A 20945-nucleotide genomic window follows, 5' to 3' on the forward strand; every position below is an offset into this window, starting at 1 on the left:
CAATTCATTAAGGTTAAAGAGGGAATTACATATTATGAGTGGCATACTGATTATATAGTGGCAATCCTGATTTTTTTTTTTTCAATTAGTGGCATAGAAGACTTTCCCTCCACCTTAGGTGTGTCGGTCGACACCAACATCTGCGGTTTGGCCGATTTTGGTTTTAGAGCGTCGGTTTGATGTGGTTTTGTGTAGGAAATCCTAAGGTCAGATATAAAAGGAGAAACTCGACGCTTTGTCTGATTGTAGCAACTTTTCATCCTTCCAAAGAGTGAGAATAGTTCCTAAGAGTTTTTGTGAAGAATCCATGCTGTTCTTGAGAGATCCTTCTTGCTGAGTGGAGATCTAAGGCTAATGACGTTGTGAAGTGCTAGTTGGTTGTTTTCGTGGGTTTAGGGTAATAATCTTCTTGTTAGAAAGGTGAGCGCATGACCATGGCTGATCTAAGCATGAGATTCTCTGTTTTGTGTATTTATGAATTTTGTGATTGATTCCCTTGAATATTTGTGTGATTTTCGTGTCTCTGTGGCTTGGATTCGCTCCTATGAATGCCTTGTTCGAGTGGGAGGCGTTATGGGAAGGAGATTTACACTGGATGACGCAGGAAAACGATGCTTGGATAATGCAGGAAAATGATGCTTGGCATCAGTGTCGATCGACACCAAATGCGAGGATGGCGCGAGGGATCTAGTGAGTGTTGGTCGACACCATTTGGAGGTGTCGGTTGACACCAACCTTCACCAGATGGCTAGTGTCGATTTGTACCAGGTTGCCAGTGTCGATCGACACCAAACTTCACCAGGTGGTTAGTGTTGGTTGACTCCAACCTTCAGCAGCGCTTGATACTTGATTTTTGTGGTTTGATTGTATTTTTTGATGTTTGTTGAACATTGAATTCTCAATTGCTTGTGTGTATAGCCTAATAGATGGGAGGATTGACTCACTGGGTATTTGTGATAATACTCATGCGTTTTAATTGTTGTTTGTGATGCAGGTAAAGACAAGGTATGATCATGGAATCAAGACAATAAAGAGGAGGATGTTCTAGTGGCTCATTGATATGTTGTCTAGCTTCTGTTATGTTGCTAGAGTTGGGTCATTAGAAAGTTGCTAGGTTGCTGGTTTAATGCTTCATGACATTTTTGAATGATTTATTATTGGTTTATGTAGGGTTGATAATTGTTTTAATTGGTTATTTAATTTATTGGATTTATTTGTTGGATAATTGTTGGTTTGATGTTATTGGTTATTTCCGTTGTTGTATTGATTAAGGATAGGATGATAGTGAGTATGGGATCACTAGTTTAATATTGTACTAAAAACAATAAAAAATGGTCGGGTCGTTTCAATAAATAAGTTAAGACTACTAAAGGATCCAAATGTAATGCATATGCATCTCACATTCTACAAGGACGATAAGACGCATAATGACATAATGACATAACACATTAAAGAGTTAGTCAAAAGTGCTAACTTTCATATTTTAAGAGTGAGTGTTCCATTTAGTTTAATGATATAATCAAGGAAAAAAAATTAGATTGATCCAAATTAATAACTTAATTACTAAACTAACTCATAAAATATAAGGGTTAGATGAGTTATTTTCTTATCTAAAATACCCTTTTTGCTTTGTTAGAAAAAAAAAAGAGAGTCAAATTTACATCCAATCGTTTATTTAAAAAATCGTAATATTTTCAAAAACTAAATCCCACTGTTTTGGTTTATCCCCACACATATTCCTTGTCACAAAGTGTACAGCATTGATGTAAGCAAATTCTGAGGCAAAGCTAAATCCCACTGTTTTGGTTTATCCCCACAAATACTCCGAACCATATTTTCTAAAGTTCTATTAGTTACTTCAATTTGTCCATCAGTTTGTGGATGAACTGTAGAACTTCGGTTAAGAGCTGTTCCAATCATCCTCCAAAGAGTAATCGAAAAATGACTTACAAATTTTGTGTCTCTATTTGAAGTAATTGACTTAGGAACCCCATGAAGGTGCACCACCTCTTGAAAAACAATTAGGCTATGTTGGATGCATCAGCAGTCTTCCTGCAAGCAATAAAATGCGTCATCTTGGAAAATCTATCAACTACCACAAACACAGAATCCACACCTCGTTGTGTACGAGGAAATCCCAGCACAAAATCCATAGCCAAATCTTGCCAAATATCATCAGAAATAGGTAAAGGCATATAAAGACCAGTGTTTTGCGATTGGCCTTTTGATACTTAACAAATATAACACCTTTAAACAATGGCTCCAGCATCTCTCCTTAAGTGTAGCCAGAAATATTGCTCCTCTAGGCTGGCAATGGTCTTGTCTCTGCCCAAATGCCCACTAAGATCACCCCCATGTAAATCGCAGATCAACTTCTCTTTTAGCGATGAGCAAGGGATGCACAGTTGATCTCCTTTAAACAAATAGCCTTCTCGAATATGAAAATCTGCAAAAGGATGCTTCTCGTTGCATTTGGCCTATAGTTCCTTGAATTCAACATCATTTTCATACAACTCCTTCATAAACTCAAATCCCACAATCTCTTGTGCTAAATTAGCTAGCAATGACGCCCTCCTACTCAAAGCATCGGCCACCTTATTAAGCGCACCTAACTTATGATGGATTATAAAGGGTAATTTTTGCAGAAAGCTTACCCAGCAAGTGTGCATTTTGTTAATCACGTTTTGGCTGTGAAGATACATCATTGCTTGGTGGTCAGTGAATAAAATGAACTCTCTCTGAATTAAATAATGCTCCCATTTCCTTAGGGCTCTATATACTGCATAGAACTCTTGATCATAGGTGCTCCACTTTTGTCGAGCTTTACTCAACTTCTCACTGAAGAAAACCACTGGTCTTGTTTTCCAGAGACAAAACAGCACTCCAATAGCTTCAAATTCAACCTGGAACACTTTCTCAAAATAGGCAATGCTAGAACTAGTGCAGTACATAGCTTTTCTTTGATTAAATCAAAACATTTCTCTTGCTCAAGACCCTATTGAAACTTTCCTTTCTTTAAGCACTCGGTAACAAGAGAAGTAATAGTACTAAAATATCTTATAAAACTCCTATAGAAGGTAGCAAGAACATGAAAGCTGCGTACATCACTTACTGATTTTGGTACAGGCCAATTCCTAATAGCTTTCACTTTATCTTCATCAACATAAATTCCTTCTTCTCCAACAACAAAACCTAAGAAGAGCAACTTATTGGTGCTGAATGTACAATTTTCATATTAATGTACAACTTATTCTCTTCTAAAACCTGCAACACCTTTCTCACATGCTCCAAATGATCTTCTTTTGTTTTACTGTAGATCACTATCATCGAAATAAACCACCACAAAGGAACCTGTAAACAGACAAAGAATTTGATTCATTAGCCGCATGAGGGTAATAGGGGCGTTTGACAGCCCAAATTGCATTACCAGCTACCCATACAAGCCATCTTTGCTCTTAAAAGCTTTTTTATTCATCTTGGGGCCTAATTTGTATCTGATGGTATCCACTGTGAAGATCTATCTTGGAAAAGACTTTAGAACCAGTTAACTCGTCAAGCATGTCGTCCAATCGAGGAATAGGGAAATGATACTTGATAGTTATCTTACTAATAGCTCTACTATCTACACACATTCGCCATTGATTTCCTTTCTTAGGAACAAGAAGGACAGGTACTATGCAAGGACTCATGCTCTCACGAATGAACCCTTTCCTTAACAAATCTTCAATTTGTTCCTGTAAATTTTCATTTTCTTTAGGGCTCATAAGGTAATGGGGAAGATTTGGTAAGCTTGATCCCGATATTAGATTAATATTATGCTGAATGTTGCGCATAGGAGATAGTTCTTCTGGTAACTCATCCGCAATCAGCTCCTTGAAATCTTGCAGAATTTCTAGTATTTCTTTTGGAGTTGTTACTTCTTCTGCTACAACACTCATCAGCCCTTTAATCACCACTGGACACATACATTTAGATTCTTTTATTGCTTCATCAAGCTCTTTTTTGCAATTTGTCAATAACAAGAAGTTAGAATTTTTCCTTCCTGAATTTTTGTCAAAGTGTGAAACAGGAGCCATAGCAATCTTGTGCCCATTCCATAGAAACATTAAGACGTTATCTCTTCCTCGATATTTAACGTCCACTACAAGAATATGGTGCATTAATAGCATTATACGATAGCGATTAACATAGTTATGCTATAGTTGACTTAAGTCTGTAAATGTTATAGCGTTTGTTAAAATTGAAACGCTAGAAATTAAGGGTTATGGAAAAAAAGTACGCGGGATAATAATTTTAAATATAGAAGTTCTATACAAATACAATTCAATAGCAAATACAATTTGATTAAACGCTATACAATTGAATAGCGGGAAATAAAATTAATAGCCCCGCTTGAAAATTAAGATTGGGGGTAAATTTTTGTGAAATCTAAAAATTGGGAATTTTTTTGCCTCACTCTCGTCTCTTTGGTCACTCAGCGTCTCTTGCTCACAGGTAGAGAGAGAGAGACAAACAATATTCTTGTAGTGATTCTCTTCTCTCTCAAGAAGTCCGGTTTTTGTCGTCCTTCTTACAGATCCAATTCCACCATCTCTCTCTCCGTAAGACCCATAATTTGACGTATGTTTATAGATCCAATTAATCTCTTTTTCCCACTTCTTCTACTCTTTCCTCATTTTATTTTTTTCCATGTTTTCTCATTTTTTCAGATCTACTTTTTTTTCCAGATCTCATCACCGTTCAGTCTCTACCGCTGAACCAATCGAAGAAGATATGGCAAGGGACGTTTCGCTAGGGATCTCCTTCGTCATGTCATCTTCATCTGCGTGGCTCCATCACCGTCCTTGGCCTGTCGTTGTTTCCACATCTTAGTCGGTGAGTTTGTTCCTAATTTTTAGGGTTCACCGATTTGTGTTTGTCATTCATATATTATTATGATTTTGTTAATTCTTCGTGTTGGGATTTCCTAATTTAATTTAAGGATGGTTTTGGATAATCCTTTTCGGCGGAGCGTTGGTTGATCTGAGGCTTTTCGATGGTGGAAGGGAGGAACGGTATGGTGAGTTGAACATCAGATCGTGAAGATGATTGCATATATAGTTGAGGTGAAGTCAGATTCGAGGTTAGGGTTTAATCTTTCTACTAGTTTGGGTGTAGTTATCAAGCTTAAGTATTCTTCTTGCCTTATTTTGATTCTCTAAGAAGCTAAGTTGTATCTTTCGTTGATATTTTTTCGTTTGCTTCGGAGATTGAGGTTTCTAAGTACGTTTACAGTATTGCTCCTGAATACAAACCAAAGTTTGATGCATTGGTGAGAAAATATATGAGAAACTCAAATTGCTTAAGTTTGTTTTCTTATAAGTTTCTCTTCTATAAGTTTTTTTTTTTTTTTGTTGATTTAACTTTGTGCCATGTTTATGTCAAGTTCCATGTTGTATAACTGGTTTTTATTTGCAGATTTCAATGTTAGCAAAGAAGAAACTAGGTGTCAAATACTGGATTGGTTTTCAGAGGAAGAGGTTGTGGACTGGTGGGAGAAGAGACTAGGTGTCAGATACGGCAGCTTGGCCTAATGATAAAATTCTTTTTATCCGATCTGAACTTGTGGTGTTCTTCTCTCTTGTATGTGTTAGTGTAGATTTTCTTTAGCCTCTCGTATATTCAGCTCTTTAATTTCTGATGTGTTCATAAGGTTTTTGTGGCATTAGGTGGTTTAAAGGAGTTATTTGACCTTATCTTTTATTTATGTATTTTTACTTTGTAATGATATTTTGTACCATTGTTTTATATAAATATAATAAAATTATGGTATTTTCTGTTTAATTTGTCAAATTATCCAAAAAAGAAAAAAAAATTGTGGTAATTGTAATATCTATAATATTTGGTGTAAAAATTAATAGCAAAGTGCAATTGCTATTGTTAAATATACTATTGCATAAAAAAAAGTGCTATATTTGATGAAGACATGATAGCAATGCCAAAAACCGTTATCAAAAGTGATAGACCTATTATAACTGGTGATAATAGAGCGCTTGTTAAAACGCTATAGTATTGTTAGATAGCGTTGTTTAGGCGCTACGAATTGTCAATATTCTTGTAGTGGCCATTATCGTACTACCAAGGATGACCAAGTATGACATGACAAACATCCATGTCAGGAACATTACACAAAACCTCTTCTTTGTATTCTTTACCAATGGAGATCGGAACTCTGCAAGACAATGTTACTCGAAACTGAGAGCCTTTACTTACCCATCCTCAAGCATATGGCTTTTCATGTGACATTGTGGGTAACTTCAAATATTCAACCAGTTTCTGAAAACTAAGTTTTATGTGCTACCATTATCCACAATCAAGTTATAGACTTTGTCGTTGATTGAACATCGTGTTCTGAACAGATTCTTTCGCTGTCCTTCCTCCTTAGATGATAATAAGATCCATTGAAGAATAATACTTATCATCTCATTCAGCTTTTCTTCAGCAAATTCAACCCCAACATATTCATCCTCTTCTTCATGTTCATTTTCTTTTACTAAAAAATCTACAGTTCTCCTACTTGTACAAACATTTGATTTGTGACATTATCCTTGACATCAGAAACACTTGTCGATGGATGGTCTCGCATAAGGGTTACTTAGCTTCTGGATTGGTGCTTTATTCTGCTGAGAATTATTAGAACCATTGTTAGAACTACCAGCTCTTTTGTTCCTAAGATTAGTATCCTTTGTTACTGCACTCTTCTCCTTATCTCCTATTAATTCAGAATTATTATGAGGTGAATTCTTGATGTCTCTCTATTATACACCATTTTAGGCATCTTTTTAGTCATGTTTTGCATTGTTTAAAGCCTAAACTTAGCATTTTTAGGTCCTTAACTTTAGATATTTACATTTACTAATGCCAGGAAGGACCTTCATTGCTGCATTGTTGCATTTTAAATGAAAACAGGTACTTTGGAGCCTAAAAAGAACAAAAAGAAGGATTCACAAGTTGCAGCTATCACAAGGAAGGACCTGGTGTCATTTATGGGGTTTACACAAGAGGATTTGAAGCATCAAGAAGGAAAAGGGAGGCACTAGACCATACCACCCGAAAATTGCCAAATAGCACCTAGTCGAGTTCATGACGATACCCTCAAAGATCGACTCTAATGAAGCTTTTCTGTTGTGGATCAGCTTCTGATTTCTTTATAAAAGTTACACAAAATCGAGTTAAGTTTCTAATGGTGGTGATTTACGGCCAATCGGTTGTGCGGTTCAAGAGTTATTCCTGTTTTAGTGAATGTATATCATCCAGATCCAAGAATGGAACCACCCGATCGCCTATCCGATCATGTACCCGATGTGGAGCTCGGGTCTAGCTTTGTGTAGACCTTTGGGTACCTGCTGACGCGGCTAGATCAACTTGTTTCCTTATAAATACCCCCTCTTAACCCTATTTTTGACACACAAGAGGTGAGAGCCGTTTTTACACTTTCCTTTGAACAAATTTTCCAGTTTTTGTTATTCTTTCAACTTGGATTCTGTTTACTTTTTGCTATTGCTTCTTTCTAATAAAACATTTATCTATTTTTCATCTTTATGATTATACAACTTTTATTTGTTTCTGGGTTTATGTTCTTTGTCATGAAATCTGAGTAGTGAATCAAAGTTTCTAGGGATGGGATAGGCTAGTATGTATTTTTAATCGGTTAGGATGTTTTAGCATGATTGATTTTATGAAAATTCCCTTTTGGATTGGTGTTCTTAGTGCTAGTTTCAGACCAAGAGGTTGAGATTAGATCCTAGGCATTTCTGCACCGAGAGGTGTTCGATGAAATGTCTGAATCAACTAATGCCAGAGATTTACTCACTTAGCCTAAGAGATTAGATGAGTAAGGAGTTTGTTGACAATAATGAATTGGATTTTAATGTCTGCTTAGTCATGTTTCTCCAACGAGAGTTGGGTAACAAAGTGATTAAGGTTGATTGTTTCTACCACGAGAGTGGATTAGCAAGGATTAGAAATTCATTGTCTAGAGAATAGATTGCTTAAGGCTTGTAAAACATTCTAGGTTGATTAGGAATACTTATGAACCGATTACCCCATCTTTAGGAGCTTTCGTATTTTGATTGTTTACTGTTTTTATATCAACTCGACCACCAACCCGACCTGGTATTCGATCACCAGCATCGTGTGGTACTTCGAGTAGTTCTACATTTTTATTTTCTTATTTCTATTCAATTTAGGTTGTTAGTCAAAACCCTTATTATTGCTTGGCTTGACTTGCATTATTCTGATCACATCTTATTAGCTAGCATAACAACCATTTGGATTGATAACCTTTTGTACTACAACTGCATAGAGAATTGTCGCCTTGGGCGTTCAGCGTCTTCGGGTTATTCGGGCTGGATTGTTCGGTTTAGGGGAAATTCGGTTTTTTCAAAATCCTACCGAATAGACCTGAATTAAAATTCGGTTCTGGCAGTTTTTTGGTTTAAAATCGATTTCCAACTAAACTGAATTGATTTTTTCCTCGGTTTATTCGGTTAACCGACAATAAATTGCAAATCCATGAAAAAAATCACAAGCTATTTAACAAATTTAAAACTAAAAAATCAAGTTCATAAAGATAAATTACAAACTCATTATCAAAATTCTACAACAAATTACAAAAATTACGGTTATGAGGCTGGCGACAAAACTGATGCTGACATTTTGCCGTTGGTTCAGGCCGTTCAACGAGATCTTTTGTAGACAGCTTCATAGAACACAAACTGAGAATCACAAGTCATCTGCTACATCCTTGCAGTTAACCAATAATATACTCTGAATTCTTATGATATACAATTATACAACTCTAACTTCGATTTTAACCACAAAAACAAAGATCCACAAAGCTTTAGTTGACAAAAAAACAAATACATCACCTCACAAATTCAAACATACATAAAAGCAAAAAAAAATCAGAGATTTGAAGCATAAACAACAAAGGACAATCATAAGATTAAGAAAGTTTAAAGAAGAGAGAGAGTTTTTTACCTCAGGATGAAAGATCTCGGGAGAAAAAACTCAGCAGCTGTAAAAAAATTACTTATATCCTTTAAGGTTTAGGTTTTGTAATAGATGGTGGGCTTTTGAACAGTGTTATTATTGGGCCAAATAATAACAAATTGGAATAATTGATAATGGACTCAAATCAAAGAAATAAAAAAATCAGTTTTAACACATAATAAAACTGATTAGGTTTTCTCTTTTAATCGAGCTTATCAAACATGGCGACCGCTCTCGTCTTCTTCCTTATGGCACACAATCACATAACCAGGTAAACTACACAGATGAGGAAGAACATGTTGTGATGAGTGTATATAATCGATCAGTACCGATTACCTAACCGAATTCCGATTTCCCAAATCTATTTCGCGAACGTTTAGGCTGAGTCTCTTCGGTTCCGCCAATAACCGAAAATATCGGGTTGATCTGTTTGGTTTGATCGGTTTTTGCCGAACGTCCAGGGCGAGGGAATTAATACCCTGGGTGAAAATTCCCACTCAGCTTTCAAAGCTAGACTAGAAGCCTTTTGCACGTTCCATACAGTTTGTAAACCCATTTTCTCTTGTATAGAACTCTTTAACCCACATGATCTTGCCACTTTCTGATTTTCTATCTCTCCAAGATCATCACGCTCAGAAAATCGCAGAAACTCTGCTGTATACTTTGTCACATTCCTTTTTTCTTGAACACATTCAATATACTTGTCCATAGTCCTCTGGTAAAAACCTGTCCATCATGAACTGTTTCATCCGTCTCCATGTCTTGAATGGCCCATTTCTTTGTTTTTGCCTCTGAATAACAAGTTTATCCCACCAGTACTCTTCAGCCTAATTGCCACCATCTTAACATGCTTGTTTTTAGGGCACCCATGAGTTCAAAGAATCTATCAACGCTTATTTGCAATTCTAGAAATTCTTCAACATGCATAGTTCCATAAAAGAATGGAATGTCAGCCTTTATGCGATAATCATGATTAATTTGTCGATTAATTTGCTCAACTTCATCCTCCACAACTTCCTCTTCATCAGAATTTGAACTTTCATTAATAACAACACGATTGTTGTCCAATATTGGGATTCATCTTCCCCTGTTTATATGCTAATTTTCGTTAAACCCTTGTTCTTATTCCCTGTCTCTTTGTTGATTTGCGTTTTTGAAGCCGTTTCCGATCTCAGTTGTCAAATTCGTCATCTGGTCGGTCAAAGCAGTTAGAGCTGTGGTAATAGCCTGAAAATCTGCTTTGGTCACAGATTGATCCCCCTTAGCTGATCTAGCTTAAAAAAAACAAAGAAAAAGTCTGCTCTGATACCACTTGACGCAGACGAAAACTCTAAGAATAGCAAGCGCTATTCCTTGATAGAAATCAAGTTTGCAAGGATGAATATGATTGATTGAAACTCTGGAAATCCATCAGAATAGAGAAAAACTATCTGCTTTTTATTTACTAGAATGAAAACGTATCTTCCAAATAACCTAGACCCTCTATATATATAGAGAAAAAACCCCAAAACACAAAATAGGTAAATATAAAAAGAAAAGGTAAATTCACTAAATCTCTTCTACGTCAGGAAGCGTAGGGAAGGTTGTTGTGGTAATAGCTTCGATGTTTGGGTTCAAATCTCTCTATTTTAAAAAGGTAAATGCATGAACATGGCTTATCTAAACTAAGATCTCTGCTTTCTGTGACATTGTGTGTTATGTGAATGTTTTCTTTGAGATTTTTGTGATTTTTGTGGCACATGTGGCATGGATTTACTTTTGAGGATGCTTTGGACGCATGAGAGGTGTTTGGAGGCGAGATTTGGAGCTTCTGATTGAAGAGAATCCATGCTCGGCATCAGTATCAGGAGACACTAGGAGGGTGTCGTTCGACACCAATTTGACGATGGCTCGAGGGCTTCAACAAGTGTTGGAGACACCATATGGAGGTGTAGGTCGACACTATCTGGTGTCGGTCGACACCCTCCTCAGCAGGCGACTAATGTTTTGTTGCTTTGTGTATTGCTTGGTTTGTTTGTTGTTTGTTGATTGTGGCATGAGGATATCTTATTGATTGTGTGTATATCCCAATGGATGGGAGGATTGCCTCACTGAGTGTTTATGATAATACTCATGCATCTCAAATGTTGTTTGCGGCGCAGGTAAATACAAAGTATGGTTGTGGAATCAAGGCTATGAAGAGGAGGATGTTCTAGCTGCTCGGTTATTTTTCTCCGTCCTTCTGTTAGGATACTAGGTTGTTAGTTCTATGACTATTTAGAGAACTTAGTTGTCTAGAACGGATGTTAGGTTGCTGGTTCTATGATCTATTTTATGACATGATTAAGATGTTAGAATTATGGTTAATCGTTTATTCATTGTTGGTTATTGGATTAATGGTATTGTTTCATGTTATCTGTTGTTGTTTGATTGGGGTTAGGATACTAGTGAGTATAGGATCACTAGATATTAGGGTATTAAAAAAACGGATCGAGTTGTATCAGTTTGGTATCAGAGCCTTATGGTTCTAGGTACGGGTTCTTTGTGTGTTTTGTGTTGTGGATGTTTGTGATCTGTGTAGAATTTCACTCCAAATCTTTTACCTGAAAAGACTACACGACGAATGAAAGTGCACAGTTAATCAATTGTAGTATTTTAGGATCAATCCCACAGAGAGTAATAGCAAACACAAATTGAATTATAAGAGAAAGAACTATGGCTAAGACTAAAGAAGAGATTGGGGTTTTGGTTTTCCTAATAACTATTGCAAGAAAATAAAAGTAAATAAAAGCGGTTTAAAACTATTAGACTAAGGCGTTGGGCGTTTTGGGAGTCATCTCAGGGTTTTCATGGTTCTAAGCAATATTAAGTGTAAGATCTAACAAGTAAATACTAATTTTCGGTCTAGGTTCTCAACTACGAAACACTAATGAACTAACAAGCTATTCTCATAGAATGAAAGTCTAAAGTCTTCACACTCTGTTACTCAACTTTCGCAGGCAACGACGCATGTCAACCAGCTAGTTAAACAAGTTCGATACATTCACCAAACTTCGTAACTCAACTTACGCAGGTTACGAGCAAGGTTTCGGTATAACACTAGTTCGGAGAAGTAAGATAACGCGGTTAGCGCTCTCATTCTCTATATCAATCTAAGCATAAGCATTAAGATAAAGATGTCCCAAAAGAACTCTATAATAAAACCGAAAATAAGATCTAACAACCTAATTGAAGCGAACCATGAATTCCCCTTGAATCATCCCATAAAACCAACAAAGTAAAATACTCGCTCATGATGCAAAGAAACGACATTAATATTATATAGAACAGCATCAAAAACGAATCAATAAACAAAAGGGGTTCAAAGGAAACTTCTCTATTTGTCACAAAAGTAACTTGATCCCAAAAGCAAAGTAAGAATGAAAGAAATAAGGAAGAGTAGAGATTTGGTGTCCTCGGCGATGGCTTCTAAGAGGAGGTGAGAGAGGACAAGCTTCGATGGAGGTAGAGGAGTCTCTGGTCGTCTCTAGATCGGCTGCTGGTGGTGTTGATGAAAAACTTAGAGGCACAAAGGAAGCACACCTCAAAACCCTAGGTGTTAAGAGTATTTATAGGGTTTTGTTTAGGGTTAGGGTTTTGTAAGGGTAGAAACGTCTTCTCTTCTTAAGTGCAGGACAAGGGGTGAAAGAGGCTTCTAGACCGTGGAGGAGGCTTGGACTGGGCCGCAGTGGTGGTCGCTGGTCAGGCCTTGAATGAAAGCCCATCGTCTGGTTGCTTCTCTTTACGTCGGTTTATAGTACGTATCGGTAAATCGGGAATAACTTCCGGATGAATGAATGGATTGACTTGATTTCACTTCGAGGAAAAAGATGACTCTTCCAGCTTTCCATAGACACCAAGCATGATATATTTTGAGTTTGGAAAGCTCTTCAAATGTTGTCCGTACTGTAAATCTTTGAAACTTTCCTAAAACGTATTTTCCTTGTCTTTTGGTCCAAATTGCTATAAAACCTGTAAAAGCTTATTGAAACCTGAAATACTTGATAATAGACATTAAAGCATTGAAATCATATCAATCTCTTCCTAAATGCATACTAAAACTATAGCTAAAATGGGTAAAATAATGATGTTATCAACTCCCCCAGACTTAGAATTTGCTTGTCTTCAAGCAAATAATCAAACTAAATCATGGAAAAGAGGTTTTGAAAATAATGGGAATTCACTTATCTTTGGGGATATTGTCTTTGCACTCTTCTTCGCCTTGACATTAGGAACTTCCATTTGTAACCCACCATGAGAGTCATCAACTCTCTTTGATCCCACAATTCTTTAGAGTCTCCAGAATCTCTATTGCCATCTCTTTACATAAATTAAGCAAAAATAAAAAGTGAAATCTTACCATGGGAAAATCGATCAATGGCTTGTAGACTCTCTTCAAGCCAAGACTTTCTTCATATGATTCCTTTCCTCTCCCTTTTCTCACTTCTTTTCTTTTTCTTTTTTTTTTTAATCAAAGGTGTAGGCGAATACTGGGGTCATCGGTAATTTACCTACCCCTCTAAACTGATCAAAATCATCTCATCTTTTATTCTCTCTTTTTATTTTTTATTTTTTATTTTATAGAGTATTGAAGGAAAGAGAGAGGGGAACATACTTTTGAAGAAGTGCAATGTCTTGTGTGGCTTGAATGTAGAGATCTAGTCCAATGAATACCAATTCCCAGGACTTGAAAATTAAGTCCGGTTTAGGTCCTATAAAAGTTAGAGACAACGTCAGATCATCTGAATATCCACCGAATAGGGACTTGGGGGATTGTTGAGTCGGCTCACAGTCTTTCCAAACTTGGGTTCTGTTTTCAAGCATAATCAAGAGTCATAAGAGTGTTAATCCAAATCAAATAAACCGTTAGAATAAGATCATAATCCTCTACTAGTTTTGACTCAATAAAAAAAATGTGACTCGATAAAAACGTCAAGATTATTGATGTAAAAAGTGGAAAAAGGTCTCAAGTCAACAAAATAGAAAGTATCATTAGTATAGGATGGAACATCCTTCCCCCCAGACTTAAATCACACCGTCCTCGGTGGGAAAAAAGAAAGAGTTGAGGATTAAAAATCATAAGGAAAAGGGCAGGGTTTAAGAACAATGTCACCTTGATGGAATGATGTTTTGTCGACTCAAGACATTTTATGGTTTCCCAAAAAGTTGTCTAGAGTTCGGCTGTGGAATGAAAATGTGGTGACTAACCGTTTATACTTCNCAGATCATCTGAATATCCACCGAATAGGGACTTGGGGGATTGTTGAGTCGGCTCACAGTCTTTCCAAACTTGGGTTCTGTTTTCAAGCATAATCAAGAGTCATAAGAGTGTTAATCCAAATCAAATAAACCGTTAGAATAAGATCATAATCCTCTACTAGTTTTGACTCAATAAAAAAAATGTGACTCGATAAAAACGTCAAGATTATTGATGTAAAAAGTGGAAAAAGGTCTCAAGTCAACAAAATAGAAAGTATCATTAGTATAGGATGGAACATCCTTCCCCCCAGACTTAAATCACACCGTCCTCGGTGGGAAAAAAGAAAGAGTTGAGGATTAAAAATCATAAGGAAAAGGGCAGGGTTTAAGAACAATGTCACCTTGATGGAATGATGTTTTGTCGACTCAAGACATTTTATGGTTTCCCAAAAAGTTGTCTAGAGTTCGGCTGTGGAATGAAAATGTGGTGACTAACCGTTTATACTTCCTTTGGTTGCTTTACATCGAGTATGAACTAGGCTAAGTTCATTCGAATTCTATTTGATATATCTCTAAATGCATCCTCCTTGAAACAAAAACCTAAAACCATCAATAATAATGAGAAATAAAAATAATAAAACATACCTAAGTAAAAGAATGGTGATGGTAGGTGGTGAGGATGGTGGTGGTTCGGAGTTGTCTCGCAGTACACGGATGAGCGGTCGCGGACAGCAGCAGCTGGTACGTCGGACATGGAACATGGTACATGGTACGTCGGACATGGTACATGGTACGTTGGACATGGTACATGGTACATAGTATATAGTACATAGTACATAGGACGTGGGACATGGCATTGGCTAAGGTTGGTATGGCTGGTGGGGACTCTCGGCATCGATCACTCAAGGATGGTGATGATCCGTCGCCTTCGGCATGCTTCGGTCACATTGGAGGTGGTCGGTCAGTAGGTTGTATTTGCCACTAGTCATAGTGTGCATTGCCAATCCATGGGGACTTCTTCTTCCTTCTTTTTGGCTTTTCTATTTTTTTTTTATAAACCTGAAACTAAAATGCAAAAATATTAAAAATAAAAGAAAATCAATCCTAAAAATAAATACTTACTAGCTTGGGTTGCCTCCCAAGAAGCGCACTTGTTTAACGTCGTTGGCTCGACGGTAGCGGCCAAGTTAGGCTTGAGAAGAGTTGACTTCGGGAATCAATGCTCCTTCGGCTCCTTTGATATCTTGATAGTTTGCTCCAGCTTCAATAACAAGTTGTCCTATTGCAGAAGTTTCAAAAACTTTAGCATGAAGAAGAACTTCTTTAGTATGCCTTATCATCTCTTGGATCTGTTCCTTGTTCTCATTGCTTAGCTCAGGAGGAACTATGATCTTGATCTTGGAAATTTGTGGTGGCTTAGGCGGTTTAGGTGGCTTAGGTAGCAGGTTGTTGGTACTTGTGGATGCAGAATGGTCAAATTGCTTCATCTTGTCTATGTTAGGATCCATCGGCTCTTCATGTAATGAGTAGGTCGGCCATGGCTTTGGCTTGGAGATAGTTGGATATGACTTCTTCTTGTTGATGTTAGCAAAGGTTGTCCTCTTTGACTTGTGGTCGATGATAGCTCCAACAGTAGCTAGGAATGGTCTTCCTAAAATCAATGGTCTCTCGGTCTTGTCTTCCATATCTAGGATGTGAAAATCGGTAGGGACTATGCAATCTCCTACTACAAGTTGTAGGTCTTGAACAAATCCGTCGGGAACCTTTTGTGATGAGTCTCCAAAGACTAAACTGAGGTTGGATGGCGATATGTCTCACAATCCTAGTGTATCGGCTACACTTCTTGACATAACATTAACATTAGCACCAGAATCACAAAGAGAGTTAGAGAATTCAATGCTTGTTATGGAGCATGAGCAAACAAAACGTCCAGGGTCTTCAGCTTTAGGTAGTCTCCTTAAGGGGTAGTGGCTTGCGGTTTCTTCATCAAATGGACATGTCATACGAATAACATCTTCATAAGAGTCAAAGAGTGGTACCGTAGGTTTGGCCTCACGGCAAGTGAGGGCTGGTACGGCTAAGATAGCATTGCAATATCCTTTAGGATTCTCTTCGGATTTTCCCAGAAGTACACCAACTTGGTGTGGAACGGCATTAGCGGTTTGAGCAACTTGGGTTTCAAGCTTCATAAAATGAATAGAAATGCTTTCAAACTTCCCATTCAGTTCGGTATAGATGTTGTCCATCCTTGAGTTGATATCTCTTGATTGCTTTTGAAAAGCAACAAGGAGTTCTTGCATCTAAATGTCGACGTTGGCATCGGTTTGAGATGTAGGCGCCTGGGCTGGTCCGGATTGAAAAGGCGGCTTGTTGTTGTTGAATTGAGGTCTCGGCTGAATGTTGTTGTTGTTGTTTCCACCAAAGTTGTTGCCTTGAAATCGGTTAGCTTGCTGAGGATAATTCTGATCTTGGGGATTCTCCACATTTGGGTTCCTATAAGAAAGGTTAGAAGTATTTCTAAAGTTGTTGTTGAAGTTGTTGTTGTACCCTCGGTTTTGGTAGTATCCTTGAGCACCAACATAGTTGACTTCTTCTTCTTGGTCATAAGAATCTTCTTGGAAAGGCTCCATGTTTCCATTGTTAATAGTCTCACAAGCGTTTACTCCACGTTGTTGGTTCTTTAGAAGTTGGTTCATCATGTTCTTGAGGTCGGCAATCTCCTTAGCGTTGGAATTGCTAGAACGGATGGTTCTATCGAAATTGGTGCAAGTGTTGCTACTACTTGCGGCAAGGTTGTCAATGAGAGCTCGTCCTTCCTGAACGGTTTGTAGTAAAATCTCCATTGTTGGCCGTGTCGAGTGAAAGTTGATACTTAGGGTGTAATCCTCTATAGAAAGTACTTAAGAGGTTACCTTGAGCAAAACCATGATGGGGGCAGTCACGTTCAAAGTCCTTGAAACGTTCCCATGTTTCATAAAAAATTTCGACTGGTCCTTGTTGAAAAATTTGCAGCTTGTTGCGAAGAGAGTTGGATCTCGACTTGGTGTAGAAGTGGTTGAGAAAGGCTGACTTGCATCCTTCCCAGATAGTAAGCGATCCAGGAGGTAAAGACTTTAACCATCTATGAGCCTTGTCGGCTAGAGAGAAAGGAAAAAGCTTACACTTCAAGAAATCTTCGGGAATTCCTATGGGTCCATCGGATGTTCGGTAGTAAGGCCATGGAACTGATTTTGTTTCACCAAACCAATAATTTGAGGTTTAATCTCGTAATCACGTCTTGGAGGATGAGTGATACGGATAGCAGCGCCGTCTTGAACGAATTGGTTAGGAGCATCATAATCGGCTATGGTAAGAATGAAAGAAATAAGGAAGAGTAGAGATTTGGTGTCTTTGGTGATGGCTTCTAAGAGGAGGTGAGAGAGGACGAGCTTCGACGGTGGTAGAGGAGTCTCTGGTCGTCTCTAGGTCGGCTGCTGGTGGTGTGGATGAAGAACTTAGAGGCACAAAGGAAGCACACCTCAAAACCCTAGGTCTTAATAGTATTTATAGGGTTTTGTTTAGGGTTAGGGTTTTGTAAGGGTAGAAACGTCTTCTCTTCTTAAGTGCAGGACAAGGGACGGCGAAAGAGGCTTCTGGACCGTGGAGGAGGCTTGGACTGGGCCGCAGTGGTGGTCGCTGGTCAGGCCTTGAATGAAAGCCCATCGGCTGGTTGCTTCTCTTTACGTCGGTTTATAACACGTCTCGGTAAATTGGGCATAACTTCCAGATGAATAAATTGATTGACTTGATTCTACTGCGAGGAGAAAGATGACTCTTCCAGCTTTCCATAGACATCAAGCATGATATATTTCGAGTTCTAGAAGCTCTTCAAAAGTTTCCTGTAATGTAAAGCTCTGAAACTTTCCTAAAACGTATTTTCCTTGTCTTTAGGTCCAAATTGCTATAAACCTGTAAAACCTTATTGAAACCTGAAATACTTGATAATAGACATTAAAGCATTGAAATCATATCAATCTTTTCCTAAATGCATACTAAAACTATAGCTAAAATGGGTAAAATAATGATGTTATCAGTTTGNTATGGGTCCATCGGATGTTCGGTAGTAAGGCCATGGAACTGATTTTGTTTCACCAAACCAATAATTTGAGGTTTAATCTCGTAATCACGTCTTGGAGGATGAGTGATACGGATAGCAGCGCCGTCTTGAACGAATTGGTTAGGAGCATCATAATCGGCTATGGTAAGAATGAAAGAAATAAGGAAGAGTAGAGATTTGGTGTCTTTGGTGATGGCTTCTAAGAGGAGGTGAGAGAGGACGAGCTTCGACGGTGGTAGAGGAGTCTCTGGTCGTCTCTAGGTCGGCTGCTGGTGGTGTGGATGAAGAACTTAGAGGCACAAAGGAAGCACACCTCAAAACCCTAGGTCTTAATAGTATTTATAGGGTTTTGTTTAGGGTTAGGGTTTTGTAAGGGTAGAAACGTCTTCTCTTCTTAAGTGCAGGACAAGGGACGGCGAAAGAGGCTTCTGGACCGTGGAGGAGGCTTGGACTGGGCCGCAGTGGTGGTCGCTGGTCAGGCCTTGAATGAAAGCCCATCGGCTGGTTGCTTCTCTTTACGTCGGTTTATAACACGTCTCGGTAAATTGGGCATAACTTCCAGATGAATAAATTGATTGACTTGATTCTACTGCGAGGAGAAAGATGACTCTTCCAGCTTTCCATAGACATCAAGCATGATATATTTCGAGTTCTAGAAGCTCTTCAAAAGTTTCCTGTAATGTAAAGCTCTGAAACTTTCCTAAAACGTATTTTCCTTGTCTTTAGGTCCAAATTGCTATAAACCTGTAAAACCTTATTGAAACCTGAAATACTTGATAATAGACATTAAAGCATTGAAATCATATCAATCTTTTCCTAAATGCATACTAAAACTATAGCTAAAATGGGTAAAATAATGATGTTATCAGTTTGAATTGAATGCTTGTGTGTGACATAGGGTCCTAGAACATCCTCTCTGAGCATTCAATGTGATTCCACGGTAATTTGTGTTTTCTTTTGTAGTCAGGATCATTTTATTTGCTAAGCCTTCTTTTCTTGGTGGTACAAATGGTTAGAGCTGGAGTTGCTGGGCGTGGTCGTAGTCGTGGTCGTGGGCGTGGTCGTAGTCATGCCACCAATAGTTTGTGGGCAGGGTCAGAGGTCCAGCCTGTGGCTTACTTGCAGGCACGTGTGCAGCTGGGGCCGAGGATATTGGATGCAAAGTATGTTTAGATGTTGGTGCAGCTACGACATGTGGGTGCGGAGTACTTTCCAGGAGGCACGAATCCGAGTGGGGCAGATGAGTGGAATAGAGCAAAAGGAAAACATCTTGCACTCGCTCCAGTGTCCCGACCAGTATCGGGTGGACTTGGCAGGTCACTACATTTTGGGAGATGCGTGTGTGTGGTGGAGGTCGGTGACGGCCCAAAGAGGTGATCGAGAAATAACTTGGATGGATTTTGTTGGAGATTTCAATGCCAAATACTTCCCGCAGGAGGTGCTTGATCGCATAGAGGCGCAGTTCTTGGGGTTGAACCAGGGGAACCACACTGTGGAAGCTGGATGTGGAGTTTAGTCGACTTGTAGGGTATGCAGGTCGTGCTTTAGAGTCAGATTCGGCTCAGGTGCGGAGATTCTTGCTAGCTCTTGGGATGACCTGNTGAATTGAATGCTTGTGTGTGACATAGGGTCCTAGAACATCCTCTCTGAGCATTCAATGTGATTCCACGGTAATTTGTGTTTTCTTTTGTAGTCAGGATCATTTTATTTGCTAAGCCTTCTTTTCTTGGTGGTACAAATGGTTAGAGCTGGAGTTGCTGGGCGTGGTCGTAGTCGTGGTCGTGGGCGTGGTCGTAGTCATGCCACCAATAGTTTGTGGGCAGGGTCAGAGGTCCAGCCTGTGGCTTACTTGCAGGCACGTGTGCAGCTGGGGCCGAGGATATTGGATGCAAAGTATGTTTAGATGTTGGTGCAGCTACGACATGTGGGTGCGGAGTACTTTCCAGGAGGCACGAATCCGAGTGGGGCAGATGAGTGGAATAGAGCAAAAGGAAAACATCTTGCACTCGCTCCAGTGTCCCGACCAGTATCGGGTGGACTTGGCAGGTCACTACATTTTGGGAGATGCGTGTGTGTGGTGGAGGTCGGTGACGGCCCAAAGAGGTGATCGAGAAATAACTTGGATGGATTTTGTTGGAGATTTCAATGCCAAATACTTCCCGCAGGAGGTGCTTGATCGCATAGAGGCGCAGTTCTTGGGGTTGAACCAGGGGAACCACACTGTGGAAGCTGGATGTGGAGTTTAGTCGACTTGTAGGGTATGCAGGTCGTGCTTTAGAGTCAGATTCGGCTCAGGTGCGGAGATTCTTGCTAGCTCTTGGGATGACCTGAGGAGTTACGCTACAAGAGCAGATCTGGTGGAGATTGCAGCTTGGTTAGAGGATGACTTAAGAGCACAAGTGGTGGTGGTCAGTCATCCAGTGCAGCCGAAGCGTACTCAGCCGCATTCTGTTGCTAGCAAGGGCGGCAAGCCTGTGCAGAGGCAGAAACGTAGGTTTGATGGCATGCAGAGGGTGAGTTCCAGCAGTGTGGGGTGCTTTGGGTTGTGTTTCCATTGTAGGGAGGCGGAACATCTCAGATCAGTGTATCCCAAGATACA

At 38.9% G+C, this 20945-nt stretch overlaps 1 long non-coding RNA gene across 2 annotated transcripts; it reads left to right on the plus strand.

Annotated features, from left to right (window-relative positions):
- LOC104707318 lies at window positions 4391-5764 on the plus strand. Of its 2 annotated transcripts, XR_754616.2 has the most exons (4): window positions 4392-4620; window positions 4728-4875; window positions 4982-5122; window positions 5458-5764. It is a non-coding gene; the product is annotated as an uncharacterized LOC104707318 (long non-coding RNA). The 2 variants fall into 2 exon arrangements; XR_754615.2 differs by having other exon boundaries at window positions 4391-4620; window positions 4728-5122.

Source organism: Camelina sativa, chromosome 8, assembly GCF_000633955.1.
Source record: "Camelina sativa cultivar DH55 chromosome 8, Cs, whole genome shotgun sequence".
In the NCBI taxonomy this organism is placed as follows: domain Eukaryota; kingdom Viridiplantae; phylum Streptophyta; class Magnoliopsida; order Brassicales; family Brassicaceae; genus Camelina; species Camelina sativa.